Source organism: Macrotis lagotis, chromosome 2 (assembly GCF_037893015.1).
Source record: "Macrotis lagotis isolate mMagLag1 chromosome 2, bilby.v1.9.chrom.fasta, whole genome shotgun sequence".
Lineage (NCBI taxonomy): Eukaryota > Metazoa > Chordata > Mammalia > Peramelemorphia > Peramelidae > Macrotis > Macrotis lagotis.
Window position 1 is genome coordinate 89,868,596 of NC_133659.1, and position 21,578 is coordinate 89,890,173.

Here is a 21,578-nt window from a genome sequence, read left to right on the forward strand (position 1 = left end):
TGGATGGAGAACCAGCCCTTGAGTCAGGAGTACTTGAGGTCAAATTTGGCCTCAGACACTTAATTGCCTACCTGAGTGACCTTGGGCAAGTCACTTAACCCCATTGCCTTAAATAAATAAAAAACTTTTTAAAAATACCTTAAAATATAGTAACTACTTCAGTTCTGTGCTTCAGTTGAAGCATAATAGTTTCTTCTCCAATTCCTTATTTTTATCATGTGTGTATTTCTTTACTTCAAATGTGTTTTTTATAAACAATATATTGTAGGGTTCTGGTTTTTAACCTGTTCTTTTCTCCCCTTCTATTTTATGGGTGAGTTAATCTTAAACTCAATTTGTAGTTATGATAACTAATTTTGTATTTTCTTCCATGCTATTTTTTTCTGTTTATTCTCCACTTTCTTAACCCTTCCATGCTTTCCCTCTTAAGTTTTCCTTCTGAATACTACCCTCTCCAATATACCCTCTCTTTTACAAGTTTTCTCTCCCTTTCTATAATCCTTGTCCATTTCTACTTCCTTATAGAGTAAGACAGATTTTTATAGCCAACTTAATGTGTTTTTTATTCTCTCTACTCCAAGAGAGAATTTTGATGAGAGTGCAGTTTAAGCCTTGCTTGCTACCCCCTCCTCCATTTTCCTCTTTAATAATTCCTCCATTCCCTCTTTCAGGTGAGATAATTTATCCCATTCTGTCTCTCCTCTCCTTCTTCCAGTGCAATTTTATTTGTAATCCTTATATTTTGTTTTATGGGATATCATCCCAAACCTATATCATACCTTCTATCTATGCATTTCTTCCAATTGTTCTTATAGTAAGCAATTTCTTAAGAGTTTCAAATAGTATCTTTTCATATAGATATATAAACAGTTCACCTCCATTTTTTTATGCCCCATTTCATCTTTACCTTTTTATATTTCTCTTGAATCTTTTACTGGTAGTTCAATTTTTTTCAACTCCCATCTTTTAATTAGAAATACTTGAAGGACAGCTAGGTGACACAGTGGATAGAGTACTGGCCCTGGAATCAAGAGGAACTGAGTTCAAATTTGTCCTCAGACATTAATAATTAGCTAGCTGTGTGACCTTGGGCAAGTCACTTAACCTCATTGCCTTGCAAAAACCTAAAAAAAAACCCAAAGCTGCTTGAAAGTTCTCTTTGTCAGTTTCACTATCTAGGTGATTCTTGCTTGCTTCCTTTGCCTTCTAGTATATCATATTTCAAGACCTTCAGATCTTTAAGGTGGAAGTTGCCAGATACAGTGTAATCCTGACTGCAGCTACACAATATTTTGATTGTTTCTTTTTTTGGCTTTTTTTTTTTTAGGTTTTTGCAAGGCAAATGGGGTTAAGTGGCTTGCCCAAGGCCACACAGCTGGGTAATTAAATTATTAAGTGTCTGAGACCAGATTTGAACCCAGGTACTCATGACTCCAGGGCCAGTGCTTTATCCACTGCACCACCTAGCTGCCCCCCTCTTTTTTGGCTTTTTGCAATACTTTATCCTTGATTTGTCAGCTCTGGAATTTGTCTATGATGTTCATGGGAGTTTTTTTTTTTGCTTTGTTTTTTGAAGGGCACCTTTTTCAGAAGGTGATTGGTGAATTCTTTCAATTACTATTTTATGCTCTGATTCTAATATATCAGGGCAATTTGATAATTATTTTTGGTTTTTGCAAGACAATTGGGTTAGGTGGGTTGCTCAAGGCCACACAGCTAAGTAATTATTAAGTGTCTAAGGCCAGATTTGAACTCAGGTACTGCTGACCCAGGGCTGGTGCTCTATCCACTGTGCCACCTAGCACCCCGATAATTTCTTAAAAGATGTTTCCCATGTTCTTATTCTAATTTTTATTCTTACTATTATTATGATTATCAAAGGTTTCAGGTGATATAATAATTCTTATATTATCTCTTCTAGATCTATTTTCTGATCAGCTTTTCCAGTGAGATATTTCATATTTTTCTTCATTTTTCTCATTTTTTCACATTTTTATTTTATTTTATTAAATATTAATGCCTCATTGAACAAGTTTCTACTTGTTCAAATTTTAATTTTTAAGGAATTATTTTCTTCAGTGAGCTTTTGTATTTCCTTTTCCACTTAGTCAATTCTATTTTCCTTAATCATTTTTGAAACAAACATCTTTTCCCATGCTATTGATTTGTTTCATGATGCTCTTGGATTCTTTTCCTTTCTTCTTTTTTTCTTTTCCTTATACTTCTAATTTTTTTTCTTCTACTTCTAAAATTTTCTTTTTAAAATTCTTTTTAAGATTATTTCAGAAATTCTTTTTTGGCCTGAGATCAAAATACATTTTTTTTGAGGCTTCATATGTAACCATTTTGATACTATCATCATCTTTCAAATTTAAGCCTTGAATCTTCCTATCACTATATTAATTTTCAACTGTCAAACTCTTTTCATGCCTTATTTTTTCCCCTTTTATTAATGACTTGGCACAGGGAGTCCCAAAGTTGTTCTTAAAACAATATTGTTCTCAGTGAATAGAGTACACACCCTGGAGTAAAGAGGACCTGAGTTCAAATCTGACCTCAGACACTTAATAATTATTACCTATCTGTCTGACCTTGGGCAAGCCACTTAACCACATTGCCTTACAAAAAAAATAAACAAAAAAAAATATTGTTGAGAGGATGAAACCAAGATGGCAGTAAAGATAGTGGTGTACCCAGATTCTCCCCCAAAACTCTCCAAATGCCTTTAAATGAGAGATTCTATACAAAATCTAGAGTGGCAGGACCTACAAAAAGACAGAGGAGCAATTTTTCCAGTCCAAGACAACTTGGAAGATTAGGGAGAATAGTCTGTTACACCTGGATGAGAGAGAAACTAAGAGCAGCATGGGTCTCAGCAGCACAGACTCAACACAAGCACAACAGGAACAGGTCTCAGGAACCATTGGATGAGCTACAGTGGAAGCTGCTTCTGTAACTCCATCTGAGAGATGGCAAGAGGGTCCAAAGGAAATTACAGGAAAAGGAAATTTGTTATCATTAAGGCAAGACTGTTGCTTTGTCCTTACTCAGATCACAGTCCCAGTCCTGAGTAGCAATCCCAGGGAGAGGAGGAGAAGCAGTAGAACCTTGATTGCACAGCAAGGGGAACTGGGACCCTCTTCACAGTTTCAGGCCAGAGAGGAGTACCCCGAGTCCCACTAGAGTAAACACCTCTCCACTTTGAATGAACTGAAAACTTGCAGTTCTTTAGAAATATCTCTGAAAAATCATTGGAAAAAAATTCAAAAGTTTTCCCTCTACCCAGGAAGCAGAGTTCTAACTTAACAAAGAGTTTGAGGAAGATCAAAAACACACTTGGAGGAAGCTACCAAAGTCAAAGTTCCTACATCTAAACCTCAGGAAAATGAGAATTGATCTCAGGCCAAGGAAGAGCTCAAAAAGGATTTTGAAAATCAATCAAGAATTGAGAACGTCTCTCTAGAGTCAGTAGGATCTGAATTGAAATTTGGCCTCAAGACACTTAATAATTTCGTGGCTATGTAATCTTGGGCAAATCACTTAACCCCTATTGCCATAAATAAATAAAATTCTTAAAAAAAAGAAAATCAATCAAGGGAAGTAGAGGAAAAATTGGGAAAAAATGAGAGGGATGCAGGAAAATCATGAAAAACAAATCAGTAGTTTGGCAAAGGCAATACACACACAAAAAAAATGAAGAAAATTACCAGACTGTATACAAAAAAGTCAATGAAGTAAAGAATATCTTAAAAAGCAGAATTGGCCAACTGGAAAAGGAGGTACAAAAACTGACTGAAAAAATAATTCCTTAAAATATAGAATTGAGTAAAGGAAAGCTGATGACTTTGTGAGAAACCAAGAAACAGTAAAACAAAACAAAAACAATGAAAACTTAAAGAAATATTTCATTGGAAAAGCAACTGACTTAGAAAATAGATCCAGAAGAGATAATTTTAAAATTAGTGGACTACCTGAAAGCCATGACCAAAAAAGAGCCTAGACATCATTTTCAAGAAATTATCAATGAAAAAAATGACCTGATATTCAAGAACCAGTGGAGAAAAATAGAAAATGAAATAATTCATTGACCATTTCCTGCAAGTGATCAGATAATAAAACCTCCCACAGATATTATAGCCAAATTTCAGAGCTCTCAGGTCAATGAGAAAAGATTGAAAGCAACCAAAGAAAAACAATTATCATGGAGCCCTAGTCAAGATCACATAATATTTTGTAGCTTCTACTTTAAAGTATTGTAGGGCTTCAAATAATGATATTCTGGAAGACAAAAAACAAAACAAAACTTGGATCAAAACAAAAATCAACCTATCAGTTAAATTGAGCATATTCTTTCATGGGAAAAGATCATCATTCAATGAAATCAAGATCTTTCAAATTTTCCTGATAAAAGACCAGAGCTGAACAGAAAATTTGATTTTCAAATACAAGATTCAAGAGAAGCATAAAAAGCTAAGCAGGAAAGGAAAATCATAAGGGACTCATTGATGTTGAACATTTATATTCCTGCCTGGGAAGGTGAGACTGATAAAGTATACCATCCTCCGCATTATCAGGGTACGTAGAAGGAGTATATAGGCAGGAGACACAGGTGTGAGTTCAATATGAAGGGTTGATATCTAAAAAAATTAAAATAAATAGATGAGAGAGGACTGTGCTGGGATAAAGAAGGAGGTAAAATGGAGAAATTTATTTTACATAAAAGAGACAAAGAAAAATTTGTAGTGCAATGGAAGAAGGAGAAGATGTTGAGATGGAGCGAGTGAGTCTTACTTTCATCAGAATTGAATCAGAGATGGAATGAATATACATTCAATTGGGTATAAAAATTTATCATACCCCCCAGGAAAGTAGGAGAGGAAGTGGGTGGAGAAAAGGGAGCTGGGGAATAGAAGAGAGGAAAGATTGTTGGAGTGGATAGTCAGAAACAAAACACTTTTGAGGAGGGACAGAATGAAAGGAGAGAAAAAAAGAACAAATGAGGAAGAATAGGATAGAGAGTAAGATAATAGTAACTTAGGAGAAATAATATTGAAACAAGTTTCTCTGAAAAAGGCCCCATTTCTCAAACATAGATAACTGAGTCAAATTTATTGAAAATAAGAGCTATTCCCCAATTGGTAAATGATCAAAAGAAATGAATAGTTTTTAGGTGAGATTAACAATGCTTTCTATGGCCAATTTTTCTTTTAATTTTTTTTGCAAGGCAATGGGGTTAAGTGGCTTGCCCAAGGCCACATAGCTAGGTGATTATTAAGTGTCTGAGGTCAGATTTGCACTCAGGTATTCCTGACTTTAGGACCAGTGCTCTATCCACTGTTCCACCTAGCTGCCCCACTCTATGGCCAATTTCTAAAAAGTGTTCTCACTATTGACTGGAGAAATGCAAAGAACAATTCTGACATACTACTTTATACCGATTGGATTGACTAATAGAACAGAAAGGGAAAATGAAAAATCTTGGAGAAAAAGAAATATTAATGCACTGTTGCAGGAGTCATGAAATGAATCAACTATTCTATAGAGCAATTTGTAACTATGCTCAAAGGGGTATAATACCTTTAACTTAGAAGAGAAGAAAAACAGGAAGGAAAAGGACCTATATATTTATAAATATAAATATATATATATATAATATATATATAATAAATATTATATATATGTGTGTGTGTGTGTGTGTGTGTGTGTGTGTGTGTGTGTGTGTGTGTGTATAAATATATTTATAGAAGCTTTTTTCTGATGGTAAGGAATCGAATTTGAGGGGATGCTCATCAGTTGAAGAATGGTTGGACAAATTGTGGCATATGATGTTGATAGAACGTTATTCTGCTACAAAAAAAGATGAGCAGAATGATCTTGATAAAACATGGAAAAACTTACATGAGCAAATGCAATGTAAAATGTCCTGTATACAAATTAGCAACAATATTGTAGGATAATCTACTGTGAATGACTTAGCTTTTCTCAGCAGTGCTTTGACCCCAAGACAACACTGAAGGATTTAAGATAAAGAATGCTATCCATTGCCAGAGAGAGAGAGAGAGAGAGAGAGAGAGAGAGAGAGAGAGAACTGATGGTATCTGAATAAAGATTGAAGCATACATTTTTTTGTAAATTAAAAGGAAAAAAACACCAAATAGTAATGAAGCCATAGTTCTTTTGCATAGTCCAATGGTTCCAGAAAATTCTGCAAGACTTGTGATGGAAGAAATCATTTCCACATAGGCAAAAAGCTATGGAGTCTGTATGCAGAACAATACATACTATTTTCATTTTTTTAAAACTTGTTATATGTTTTCCTTTTCTCATGTTCTTTCCCTTTAATTTTAATTCTTCCTTCATAAAATGACTAATATGGAAACATGTTAAACATAATTGCACATATATAATCTATATCATATCACTCATTGTCATAGGGAGGGGGAGAAAAGGGAGGGTGATAGAAAAATAGGGAACTCAAAAGTTTACAAAGAGATGAATGCTGAAAACTATCTTTTCATTAATTATAAAATAAAATAAAACAACCAAACACACACATACACACACACACACACACACACACACACACACACACACACACACACACAGAGCCATATTGCTGTTGCCATTTATAACACTCTATTGTTTCTGCTCATTTCATTCTTCATTATTTCATGAAAATCAATTCAGGAGCAATTTGCCTTTGATCTTACTAGAAATATGATCAGAGGCATATCATTTAACCTTTGGATCCATCAGGCAGCTTCTTAGAATTTCTCTACAAAGACCACACATATATCTCTCCATCTTTTCTCCTTTACACCAGTCCCTCATGAGAAGTGACTCTTATCTTTGCAGAGGCCAAGCTCTCTATTTTTGTACTTGATCCCATGCTTCCCCTCTTCTCTTACAACTGCATCCTCAGTCATTTCCACTTAAATTTTCAACCTTTATGAACAACTTCATTTCTGCTGCCTTCAAACATGATCATTTATCACATTCTTAAAAAAAAAGCACTAAACCCTACCATCTTCTCAAACTATTATCCTATCATTTTCTCAAGGAAAGTCATAGAAAAAAATGTTTTGTACAATTGTTATCTTTCCCTCAATATTTTTATTTCTTATGCCTTCTTTAGTGTAGAGGCACATTGTCTTTCTAGTCCTTCCATAACAAACCTAGGTGTTAACCTTAATTATTCACAGGTTTTCACCAACATATTCAATATGTTCCCAAGGTTTAGCAATTTCACCTTTGCAACATCTCTTAAATATACCCTCTTTCTTCTCTGACACTGTCACTCTTCCGGTCCAGTATATCATCATTTTACATCTGGACTATTTCAATGACCTATTGGCAGGTCTGCTTATCTTAAATCTCTGTTCACTCCAATTCATCCTCTACTTAGCCATCAAAATGTTTTTCTTACACAAAAGTCTTACCTTATCATGTTCCAAACTTTTTTTTTCATATTTTTAAATTATATCAAGTAACTTGCTTTCTCAGGGGTGGGGGTTGGGGGAGGATGCAAGAGAATTCAGAACTCAAGTTTTGAAAGTGAATGTTGAAATCTGTTTGTGCCATGTATCTAGAGAGAAAAATAAAATAAAAACAAAAATAAAGATGAAAAAATATACATCTGCTCTACCTACAAAGCAGATAACAAGTAATGAGAGATTATATTCATTAGCATATAGAAAATATGCTTAAAGGGAAATATTTATTTCCATTTTTCTCTTCAAAGTATAAAAGTTCATATTTTAATATGAAAAAATAAAAAGAACATCATTTAACTACCTTAAATGTTATTCTTCACATCATAGAGTATAATACTTATATTCAGTTTTTTAAAGGTAGCAAAAATCTAACAACTTTCCTGGATATTTGCTTACACATAAATTTTCCCTGTCATCATTAATAGCCTTCTATTTATGCTATCATCCCAAATCTGGATAATCTTCAATCACTGAAATTATAGATGCCCTTTTAATTTTTTAAAATAAACAAGCAGTTATTTAGTAAAAGAGTAGTCTATATTTCATATTAGAGGTAATAGGGAGGCACTGGATTCTATTGAATAGAAGAGTGATATGGTCACCTCTTAACTTTAGGAAGATCATTTTAGCATAATTTAAAGATGAATATTAATGAGGAAACACTTCAGGGAGGAAGACCAATCAGAAAATTAATGCTAGGTATGAGATGATGAAAGTCTGAAGTAGAATTACAGATGTGTCAAAAGAGAAAGATACCTTTATGAAAGGTATTGGAAAGGTAGAAATAAGATGTGACAATAAATTAGATATGCGGTGAGTGAGAATGAAAGCACCTAGAATAATTAATAATATTAATAATATATTTGTAATACTTTTATTAATCATTTTATAGGAAATTGAAGGATATAGCAGAAACTAGAAATCCTAGAGGAAGAGAGAATTTTAGGATAAAGATAATCAGTTCAGCTTGCATAAGTTGAATTTAAGATTTTTTTTGGACATCCAGTTCAAGATTTTCAATAAACACTTATAAGTGTAAGTCTGGAGGTTTGAAGAGAGGTAATTGCTGGGTATGTGGAATCAGAAAATTACATCTGCATTAATAAAGAAGAGGAAATGCTAACCAACTGCTTATCTTACTACTAAAAAAGATCTGTTATTTCATTGATGAGGTTATCATCTCCAGTGACTCTGATTACTGCCTCTCTACCAAATAATATATTGACATTGAAATTCTATTATTTGAGATGGTTTTCTGAAAAAGAGTGAGAAAATAGAATAAAGATATGTAAAAAAACAGATATCAGTATAGTTATTTTTTTAAAGTTACTGTGACACAAAGGGGAAAAAAATTACCCTATATAAATAAATCAATTTAACTAGGCTACTTGCAAAACGTACCCAGTAATATATGAACACAATTACAAAGCACTTTGCACACAAAATAAAGTCAATTCTAAACAACGTAAAAATTTCAATTGCCCATGGGTAAGTCAAACTAATTTAATAAAAATGACAATTCTACCCAAAATAATTTTATTATTCAGTGTCATGCCTACCAAATTACAAAAAAATTATTTTATAGCAGTAGAAAAATTATAATGAATTTGATCGGGAAGAACAAATGATCGAGAATATCAATTAAAAATGGAAAGGAAAGTAGCCTAACCATACCAGAACTAAAACTATAATAAAGTAGCAATCATCAAAACTATTTGATATTGTCTAGGAAAATATAGTGATTTTTCAGTGAAATAGATTAGAAATACAAGACACAATAATAAATGATCACAGTAATCTATTGTTTGATAAACCCAGACTCCAACTTCTAGGATAAGACCTTACTATTTGACAAAAATACCTGGAAAAACTAGAAAATGTTATGGTAGAAACTGGGGAAAGTTCTAAATCTCATACTGTATTCTAAGAAGAAGTTAAAATAGAGACATGATTTGGAAATGAAGGAGGATACCATAAGAAAATTTGTAGAGCTAGGAATAGTATCACAATCAGATCTATGAAGAAAGAATTATGATCATACAAGAGACAGAGAATCCTATGAAATAAAAAATTCATAATTATGATTATATAAAATGTAAAAAGTTTTGTACAAATAAAACCAAAGATGGAAAGAAAGCAGAAAGATAAAAAATTTAAAATAGGTTTCTCTGATAAAATCCTCACTTCTCAAATATGTAGAAAACTGAATCAAATTTAAAAGAATACAAATCGTACCCTAAGTGTTAAATGGTCAACAGATGTGAACAGGCAATTTTCAGATGAAGAAATTAAAGCTATCTAAAGACATAAATAAATGTTCTAAATCACTATTGATTAGAAAATTGTAAAGTAAATCTGTATACTAATGTGGTGATGGTGGAATTGTAAACTGATCCAAACATTCTGGAGAGCAATTTGGAATTATATCCAAAGGGCTATAAAACTGTGCATACCCTTTAATCCAGCAATAAACCTTCTACATCTGAACCCTAAAAGGATCATAAAAATGGAAAAGGGAACTACATGCAAAAAATATTTTATAGCAGCAATTTTGGTATTTATAAATAATTGCAAATTGAGTGATTGCCCATCAAATGAGGAATGGCAAAATAAGTTGTGGAGGGGCGGCTAGGTGACACAGTGAATAGAGCACCTACCCTGGAGTCAGGAGTACCTGAGTTCAAATCTGGTCTCATACGTTTCATAATTACCTAGCTGTGTGGCTTTGGGCAAGCCACTTAACCCCATTGCCTTGCAAAAACTCAAAATAAAAAAAAATAACTTGTGGAATATGAATATAACGCTATATTATTATTCTAAAAGACATGATGAGCAGGCAGATTTCAGAAAAAAAACAGAAAAGACACTCTGGAGTAAAATATACAGAAACAGGAGAACATTGTACACAGGAACATTGTGTTTGATAATCAACTTAGCTCTTCTCAGCAATACAATGATTCAAGACAATTTCAAAAAACCCATGATGGGAAATATCTACATCCAGAGAAAGAAATTTGGAGTCTGCTTGCAGATAGAAGCATACTACCTTAATCTTTTGTTTTGTTTTTTTGTGGCTTTTCCTTTTTGTTCTGTTCCTTCTTTCATAACAAGAATAATGCAGAAATATGTCTACACAACTGCATATGTTTAACTTTTATCATATTGCCATTTTAGGAATGTGACATGGAAATGAAGGAGGGAGGAAAAAATTGAAATTTAAAATCATATAAAAATGAATTTTGAAACCTATCTTTACAGTAATTGGAAAAATAATAAAATACTATTTCTCAACAACAACAACAAAAATAATAATTTCAGGAATCCTCCCACTCATAATGAGCTGAATAATTAATGCTTAAATAAACAAAAAAAGTTCTTTTCTATCTCAGGAACAAATTGAAGATCAAAGGAGGGATAGAAATAGGACCATTGTTTGAGTGGGTTGATTAATGATAATAGAGACAAGCAAGAACTATTCAACTTATTTTGCTCTTGTTTTTTCTACCAAGGAGATTTATCTTTGTACCAAAAAGGATATCAAATAAATAGTGAGTTATTTTTTATAAAAAATATAAAACATTTTTACATTTAAGAAACGTTCAATTTATTATGGGAGATAACATATAAGCAAATATATATCGAAAGCAGCCTATTTGCTGGATAAAGTGGAAATAATTAACAGAGAATGAATTAGACTTAATAGGGGTTGGGGCAGGCTTGCAGTAAAATCTGGAAAATTCCTTAAGGAAGACATCTATAGTTGTATAAGTTCCTATCAAATAATAGACTCTATATAAATACTCATTCCTTTACCTCATCTCTTTTCTCTGTAAATATTTTAAATTCAAATATCTAAAGCAGAACTTATCTTTCCCCTTAAATATTCTTCTCTTTAAAACTTTGCTATTTCCTTAAAGGACATTACCATCCTGCCTCATAACCTTGTTACTAGCTTTGGCTTGTCCTTCATGTTGACCTTACCTATCCAATTTATCATTAAATATTGATATTTCTTCCTTCATAATATTTCTTTTACTCTACACTCATTCAGTCACCACACTAGTTCAGATTTGCATCATCCTTCTTCTGCAATCCTGGGAGACAGAATAGTTGTTCTCCTTTTCTCAATGTCTTCCTACTCCAATACAGCCTCCACTTAGCTGACAAAGTGATTTTCCTAAATTGTAGGTCTGACCTTGTCACATACTCCCCACCAATAAACTTCAATGGCTCCCTATTACCTCCCTGATCAAAAATAATTCTGCATACTGACATTTAAAGCTTTTCATAACATAGTCCCTTTCTAACTGTCTACAAGTCTTGACCTTTACTTCATTTTGCACATTTGACAATTAAATTACAATGGTCAACTTGATATTCTTTACAAACAATTCATCTCCATTTTATGAAATTTCAGAGTACATATATATATATATATATATACACGAATACATATATATTATTATGTACAAATATATGTATACAGTATGTATTATGTATATCTGCATGTATATACAGTATATACATTCTTTCATAATTCTCTATTTAAATATGAGCTCCATGAAGATCAGAATTATGTTCATGTTCTTTTTAATCCCCTAGGACTAAGTGCAGTGTCTAGTAAACAATAAATGCTTAATAATTATTTTTTATTGATCGCTCTGTTTCTAGAAAATCAATTATTACCTTTTTCCATTGGAACTCAACCTGATTCCATTCCCAGTTATAGGTTCCTTTTTTCCCCCTTATTTAATATTATTCTTAGTAGAAGCCTTCTAATCTTTTTTAAGGACTAGTCACTTGTCATTATGCTACCTGCTTCTGGAATACAAAGATTCCTATTTCCTTTGTTATGTGCTATTAGAGTAAACTAAGCTCTTTTTACTCTTAACCCTTAGATCTCTTAGATACTGACTGCTTATTTAAATGAAAAATTTATCTTGTGCTTCAACCACTTGTCTAAATTCCCACCCCACATACACACTCCCAGTGCATAGCTGGGACCTTCCCAGTTTGACTTTTCTGCCTCATTATGTTATATAGAATTCTAATTTCAGTCACCCTATTTATATTTCTTTGCTATGCATCTAGCTCCAATATAGGCAATAAACTATTGAAAAATTAAAGTAGGGATTTTTAAAAAGCAATCTTTTATACTTAATGAAAAAAAACAGTGTATTACAGAGTGATTGAGGATTTAATTTAATATTAAGTTATAAAATGATTTGAACATCTGTGGTCATTCTGTAGATTTCTTCATATTCTTTATAAAGAATTTGCATTTAAATGAATATGCTCCATTTATTTCAGCTTTCAAATTATCAAGGCCTGAAGGGCTGGGTTATAAGGAAGAATAGACTTTCACACCAATCACCCTTGAAGAATACTGTCTGGGCTTTGTCTGAATTTCTGTACCCTTACAGACTAGTTTTTCAACAAAATAGATGCCCTATTGGGGCCATCAAAAAAGGAAAAGGAAGTTTGCCAAGTACAATAGTTTTATTAAATGCTAAAGTATGGTGGAAACACAAATTCTTTCAACACAGTTGCTTTTTTGGAGGGGGAGGGGGAGATTCTTTACCAGATTCATATCCCTTCAGGAGAACACAGAAAATGTCTATATCAGAGAAGACTTTCAAGCATACTCATACAATGTATGAGAATTACTCATATTCACAGGTTAACTTGAGTCATGTTTTCTGTACATTGAATGAGAATACTTTCTATCATCCCCAGCAAGGGAATGTATCATACATTTAAGACTCAAAGCATTCAAAACCATCTTTGTAGTTGGTACCAATCTAAACTTGTAGGTTATTTCTAGGATTAAGCTCACCTTATTTATTTTGATTATTTTATATAATGTATCCAAATCCAACTAATAATTTATTTTCTTTGATTCATTTCAAACTCCATTTTTTAAGAGTCCCTGGGAAGGGGGATACAATTTCCATAGTAGGAAATAAGAACCTCCACAATACCTCCTGAGATGAATGAGACAAAGTAATAGTCTAGTAACTTTATGTAATATAGCCTAGAATGTGTTTGAATTGTCCTATAACCATGGACTGACTCTTCTGAAAAAGAGGGTTTCTCACAAGTTTGTGGGAAAGAATGCTGACATAGAATGCAGAATCCTTGATGAAGGTAAGAAGAAGAAATACAACTATCTACCCAAGTATCCCTCTTGACAGCTTTTTCCATCAAAGAATTTTGAACTGGGAACTCCTAAAGAGCAAGGACTGGTTTTACCCTTTTTTTTTGTAAATCCCTAATATTTAGCAAGGTGACTGACCTACTAAAGATTTGATAAATGATTGCTGACTTGAGCATATAATAGTGTTGATATCTAAAGAAAAACATTCTGGCAAAGTCACAGAGTGAAGAGAAGATATAGGTGAAATTTTCCATCACTGAGAAGTTAAGTTTGCTATTGACTATGATGCTGCAGTTAATAGGCCATCCACTTCAGCTAAGATCATATGGAAAAATAGCATCATAATTTATTATGTAGTTTTCTTGTTCCATGTGGCTTTCTTGGGCTTCCCTAAATAAAGTGCTAAAAACACTGAGGTTATATCTTAAATTTCTTAATAATAATAATAATAATAATAAATTGCATTTACTTTTTACCAGAAACAAATACTGACCATATTGTCATATATATATATATATATGTATATACATATATATATATATATATATATATGGATAGATATCTATCTATTATCCATCTTGATAGATATACACAACCAACATATTGAGTTCTCAAATACTAGCTGAATGATTGAAAAGAGCTAAATTAAACCCAATATCCATAATTCAAAAATCTTTTTTGTTTTCAATTCATCAATTAGTATAATACCTGGAATATAGTAGATATTTAATAACTATTAAGTGATTTATCAAAATACATGTTCATATTTTCTCCACCACAATGAATACAGGGCCCAGTGGACAGAGCACCAGCTCTGGAGTCAGTAGGACCTCAGTTCAAATCCAGTCTCAAACATTTGATATTTATTAGCTGTGTGACCTTGGGCAAGTCACTTAACCTGTTGCCTCATTAAAAAAATGTATCCAATATTCAGAGATTGTTTTCATGAGTTATTATTGCTAGAAGCTGTGATGTGCTGGAGTCAGATCATGCCAGCACAGTAAATCTTAAATGTTCTATGTAAACATTTAAACCTTGCAAATTGGTAAACTCTTTAAATAAGTTTAATTTTTAAAAGTGATTAGTGATTTAGTGTGGGAGGGGCAGCTGGTGTAGTGGATAGAGTACCAGTCCTGGAGTCAGAAGGACCTGAGTTCAAAAGTGGCCCCAGATACTTAATAATTACCTATTTGTTTGACCTTAGGCAAGTCACTTAACCCATGGCCTTGCCAAAAAAGCAAAAAAAAAAAAAAAAGATTGAGAAAATACAGTAATGCAGTCATGTAGCAGACTAAAGTTAAACATGTGTCATGATTCTATTTTTGTTTTTCCTTGAGAGCCAGCTGTTAAATATTTGCCATCATAACTCTGGCTAAATCTATTCATTACCTAAGGCCTAATTTAGGTGAAACCTCCATGAACTTGAAAAGTTTAGTGACCAAATGGAAAACATTTTTGTAATCTTTGCTCCACACTTGAAATTATTTTTCCTTGAGTAGGTTAGGCAATGGGAAGCCACAAGTTAAGGAAGCTATAAATGAGATTATTAGAGAGCAGGCAGTAAAGTGAGTTTGAAGAGAAAACATATGTAGAATGTTTTACTAACCCCAAAGTGCTAGGTAAATGATAGTTGCTGTTGTTGTTGAAGTGTGTCTGGGGCTTTCCTGAATTAACATTAGTGATCAGGGAGAGGTATTTCCCAATCAAAGAAAATGATAAGATGCAGCTTGCTTACTTACAAAGAGCATCTTCAGTAATTTTAAGTGGCTCATGAATTTCTCAGTTGCTAATGTTCTCTTTAGCACTCTACCTTATATTTAACCATTTCATGTTTATTTATAATTGTTCTATATAGAAAAGTATTTATATATTTATATATGTGATTTGAATTGCATATCATGTATACCTGAATGAATCAGGTATGTATTAAATATGTATTTAATGCCTGAAATGTACCAAGCCCTGGGTTATGCTCTGGGAATAGAAAGATCATTAAAAGATTTCTTGTTCTGAAGAAAAAATATGCTCATTTAAAGGGGGATATAACATATAAGCAAATATGTATTAACATGCTATTTACAGGATAGAATGGAAACATTTAGCTAAGGGGAAGCAGTATAATGAAATAGCATTAGGAAAAGCTTCTTATAGAGGTTCAGATTTCATCTGGTTCTTAAAGGAAGCCAGTCAAGCATCAATGGAGGAAAGAATTTAAGATGGTTAAGATTTGCAGAGATAGGGTATTTCCAGGGAGAAATTAGTTAATCATAGAGGAATAAGCTTAACTAGATTAACAAAGTACTCAGACTTTAGCATCCTTTAATAAAGATGTGTATATAGATCTAGATTTAATGATATATATGTGTATTTATATGCATGTATGTCTGTATATGTGTATGTATAAATGTGTATATGTATGTATGTATATGGGATAGACAGGCAGGCATTCAGACAGACACAAGACAAGTTTAATTTCATTGCAATCTCAGGAGTCAAGGTGTTTTTTTTTTCTTTGCATTTGTTGTACTTTTATCATCTGCATAGTTTAGCACTGTCTCTAACACTTATTCGGTAATGCTTAATTGAATTGGTGATGACTACCAGCTTTTTTCATGTGGTAAGTCTTTTGTCACCATGATCTTCACCCTACACAACCACAATAATAATTTATTTGGTTTTTGTTACTGAAAGATTTAAGCAAATGATTTTTCTAAGATGAACTATACCAGAGTAGAGCAACCTGGAGTGAGAGAAGTCATTTTATTACCATCCTCTCAAGGACTTGTTTACTAAGGGGAGGAAAGGTCAAAGAAAATTATTTATATGGTATAAAGTGAAATAGACACTAAAAAATAATGATACCATATTTAGAAGAGTCTCTCTTATCTAAGCGGGGTTCTTATTGTTTTCTTTTTTTTCTGAACCAATAAAAATATTTATGATCAAAAATGAAACCAAATGGCTATTTATAATGATCACACTTGGCTCCAGGGGAAAATGAAGACAATTTACCTCCTCCACTTCATTCAAGTGGTAGGTGGGAAACTGTAAGTACAGAATAGTGCATCTACTATGAGACAATTGATTTTTTTTTTTGGTTATGTTGACTGAGTTTTACTTTTTTCTTATTTTTATTCACAGGTACAATGGGAAATCTTGGTGGTGGGGGAGAGAAGGCAAGGAATTTCAGAAGTAAATATAATGTTAAAAATTTCAATAAAAATTTTTTAGAATATAAAGTCAAAATATAACTTCAATTTCTTTACTTAGAAGATGAAGGATTTGGGTTAGTTGATCTCTTAGTATCTCCTAGGTCTAACAGTTCCTTACGTAAGTATCAAGATTTATAGATGTCAAAGCAGTTTTGTATTTCAAGAAAAGCGTGGGACATCATGCTCACATCAGAGTTATGCAGACTCGACACAAGATAATTACATGTCTATCACAGAACTGAATGATTTTCTGGTCTGACATCTGTGCCCTACCAACATAAAAAGGAATGAGTAGTTTCAGGGAAAAAAATAACATTTCTCTTCATCAGATTTTAAAACACCATGATGAAGTTAAATTGCTATTAAAGTTCATTGTTAAATCTAGAATGATAAAAAGTATTTTATCTATTATATTTATCCTATTATGTTTTAATATTATTAATCTTTTAGTTATACCTTAAAACATATAGCATATGTATCCACAAAACACTACATTTAATAACCTTTCAATTTAATTTTACTCTTTCATTATTAAGAGTGTACTTTTTACCAATGCAGATCATGTCTTTCCATACCTTTCCATTCTAAATCATCCTTTTCTGTGCTTCTTGTTTAAACTTTCCTCCATAGAACTTAGAATAATATCATTTGTACTCATAGCATATGAAAAACTATTTTCCTGGAATAACTGGTTTTTTTTTTGTGTGAGTTTTAACTATTCAAATGCAGATTAAGTCATTCCAGAAAACACAACAAAATCAACAAAAAAGAGGGATTTCAAAAGTCAAAAGGATAAAAAGAAGTGTCTTTCCAAAATAAATAAGTGCAAAATAAAAAGTACAGACAAAAAGGGAAAGGTCAAGATCAGGGTACATCTGCAGTGAGAGAGCCCTACATCCAGGGAAATATCCAAAGTATAGAGAAGCCACTATGTAATGGATGTAGAGAAGATGTCTCTACTTTCTTTTCCTCCTTCAGAATTCATTCTTACCATCAGGAGGTTGGGACCAGGGACTTCTCTACTCTCTCTCTCTCTCTCTCTCTCTCTCTCTCTCTCTCTATATATATATATATATATATATATATATATATATATATGTATGTATATACACACACACACACACACACACACACACATATATACATATATATATATATATATATATATATATATATATAGCTAGCTAGATGTTTTTCTTCTCCTTTCAATACTATTAGTCTAGAGGATATAATTAGGTTCCATCTTACTTCTGATCACTTTGTTATTATTATTATTGGGGGAAGGGGACTTTTTAAAACTTAACATCATATACCAGTTTCAGAATAAATTATATATATTCTGTACTATAATGAATGTAGTACAGAAACTAGTTAATCCAAATCATAGCAAAACAGATATCACAAAAGGAATATATAGGATAATATATAGCTGAATTTATAGTGAAGGCACTCTGAGGTAACTCAGTTCAACCAAGAGATAGAGCTTGAATTTCATTCAAGGGAAAACTCCCTGCAGACTTGAGTGTAGCAAGTTGGAGGTAGGGACATAAAGCAGACTACCAGTTTCTCTTATATGTTACCTGAGTCCTTTTATTCAGCAACTGGATTTGACCTCTTCCATCTTACCTAACAAAACTGGAAGTCAGGTCAAGTGACTCTCCGTTTGAAGAGTTCTTAAGGGAACTGGTGTTTGAAGAGTCTAAAAGGTAACTGTAAAATGTGGAGCTCTATCATCTCTCACCAACTCACTCTGTCCCCACACAAGCAATCAAGGAAAGGGTCCCATATCAATGGACTTTGGGAAAAGTGATATATATATATATATATATATATATATATATATATATATATATGTATATATGTATATATGTATATATATACATATATAATATATATGTTTGTGTGTGTGTATATTTGTCTACCAATATCATACAAATAAAGTAAAAAGCCTTTGACTGGTTAGTTTGTTGCTGTCCTTAGTGCCTAAAGAGGATCAAGTTGATATCACTGTGTTGGAGTCAAGTTGCATTATCAGAATAATCCACATTTGAAACACTTTACTACAGGTCAGGCACAGATAGTCCATAAGAACATTTAGAGTGGATATGTTTCATCACAACAGGGCATCAATCAGGCACAATTTTGGGATATCTGTGATGTAGAATGTCATTTGTATCCTGAGAAAGAATTGTGAAGATTGAACAAAGACCAAAGCTTTTCTGTGTACCTTTAATTTAATTTTTAAAAATTGTCTTATTATGTAATTCTGCTATATTTCATACTGTATGCTTCTTTAAGGATATGATTTCTCTCTCATCACATTCAACTTAGATCAATGCATACTATTGGAATGATGTAAAAACTAACAAACTGCCTTCTGTGGGGTGGGGGAGGGAAGTAAGATTGGGACAAAAATTGTAAAACTGAAAATAAATGAAACCTTTCTAAAATTAAAAAAAATAAAAAGAGTGGACATGTCTCTAAATTTGAACATATCCCTTTCCATTTGAGTTACTGACTTCTGCTTTGCTCATATGACACAGTTCTTTCTTTGATTCAGTAATGACATGTGGGTTGGTACAGTATCAGTGTCTCATTTCTCACAATTGAGTCTAAAGATTTTCATTAAGAAAGTCCTTGAGGGTGTCCTTGTATCACTTCTTCTGACATCCATGTTAGCAATTGTTTTGTAGGAATTTTCCATAAAATAATAATTTAGGGAAGCCTATGTTGGTATTCAAACAGTGTGGCCAGCCTATCATGGCTGTGCTCTCAGCAGCAGAATTTTAACATTTCTTAATTTAGCTGAAAAAAGGCTTCAGTTGACTGTATTTTATCTTTCAAGGTGATCTTCAAAATCTTCCTAAGATAATTCAGATGGAAGTGATTCCATTTCCTGGTATGGCATGGCACTGGTACAGTGTTCGGGTATCACCAGTATGCAATAATGAGGTTAGTAGCGCTGACCTGCTCTGTAGACCTTCAATTTGGTAAGCAATTGATTAATACCACTTTTCTTCCACACTTTCCAAACAAATGAATGCATCAACCTCATCATCTATGTGTACAAGTGAACATATATTCACTGCATTCAAAATTTCTCCATTTCTATAAATGATGGTTTTACAACTGACAAGGGGAAAACATCTGTTTGCTTGGTGTTGTCAGGTCAAACTAACACAAATGGAAGAGAATAGATCCATACTTTATTATAACTCAGTCTCCTGGACTACATTGAGTGTAAAATCATCTACCAACATAAAGTCATCCATCAATTCTCCCTGCACTTTATTCCTGACTTGTAACCTTTTCAAGTTAAATAATTTACTATCAATGGAATAGTTAATCTTGATGCTGTTGAAGATTTCTGATAAAAATCACTGAAAATAACATGATAAAAAGCATGAGACCAATCATATAGCCCCTTTTGATTCAACTAGTAACTGGGAAAGGATTATAACATTGTCCATTATCCAGAACCCAAGACAGCATGCCATCATGAAATTGATGTATAATACTGATAAACTTCTCTAGGCAAACAAATTGAAGATGATAACCTCAAAGGGACAGTACAGGTCCTTTAATTTGTCCCTGATGAAAAATTCTCTCTATAAGAGTATTCTTAGCAATGGATCATCTAACAAATGGTCACTTGGACTTTCAAGATCTCTAGTGAGTGAGATCTAAATTGTCTCAAAAGGTAGCTAAATTTTCTACTTTAGGATAGTACTATTATTCAAATGAGAACGGTTCCATGTAAACAGCAGTTGAACATGGGTCAGTTGGGCTCTGAGACATGGTCAAGCACAATTATGAAGCGATAGGTGATGACCTCTATTGCTCTCAGCCTATCAAAAGGTAGTTGGGTTGCGATCCCCCAATATGGAGTGACAGTGTGTGTGGTAATGTGACCAATCTGGGGGAAGTCCTTGGAAGCCCTAAGGAGAGTGTTCTTTTCTTTGTGAAGGTAGGGGCTGCTCTTGATTGGGTTCCATCCCCCCAAGAGAGGGGCCTGTACCTTAGAAAGATTCTTGAATCCAGCAACATCTGGTGAACTTGAGCTCTGGGAGTGTACTAACAGAGCAGAGCAACATAGAACTCTGAGTGGCAAGATGGTTATGTCCTTCTGTTGAAAGTTATTGACAACTTGTCACCAATTGAATCATACTTTTGAGCTCCCAAGTAACCACTTCACCTACAATTAATTCATTAAGAAACAGGTTTGGATGACCTAAAATGATGCCCATTTTTGCCAGGAAATTGTATACTGGCACTTTGCCTGGCTTTGCTGTAGCCTTGGAACCTCACTGATATGGGAGAGAAATTATATCTATAGGTACTTTCACAGCAGCCAGACATCACCATAGTTCAGTTTCCTCCCAATTAGACTAAGTTCTGAAAAAGACAAATGACAACATTCCCATCACTATAATAAACATATAAAATACACCAGTCATGTTGACATGTATAAAATTCATGGTGCTCTTCTATTATAAAGAATGCACACCAGCTCAGACCCTATAGCCATCTTGAATTTGTCCATTAACAATTTCTACTCATCCCTCTTCATTCTATAATTTGAGATCAAGCAGAATAAATGAGTTAACTTTTCAAACCGCAGACATTTTTTCAAATACTATCTGACTTTTTCCCAACAACGTGTAAAAAAAAATTTAACGTTCATTTAAAAAGTGAGGTCCAAAATTTTTCCTCCTT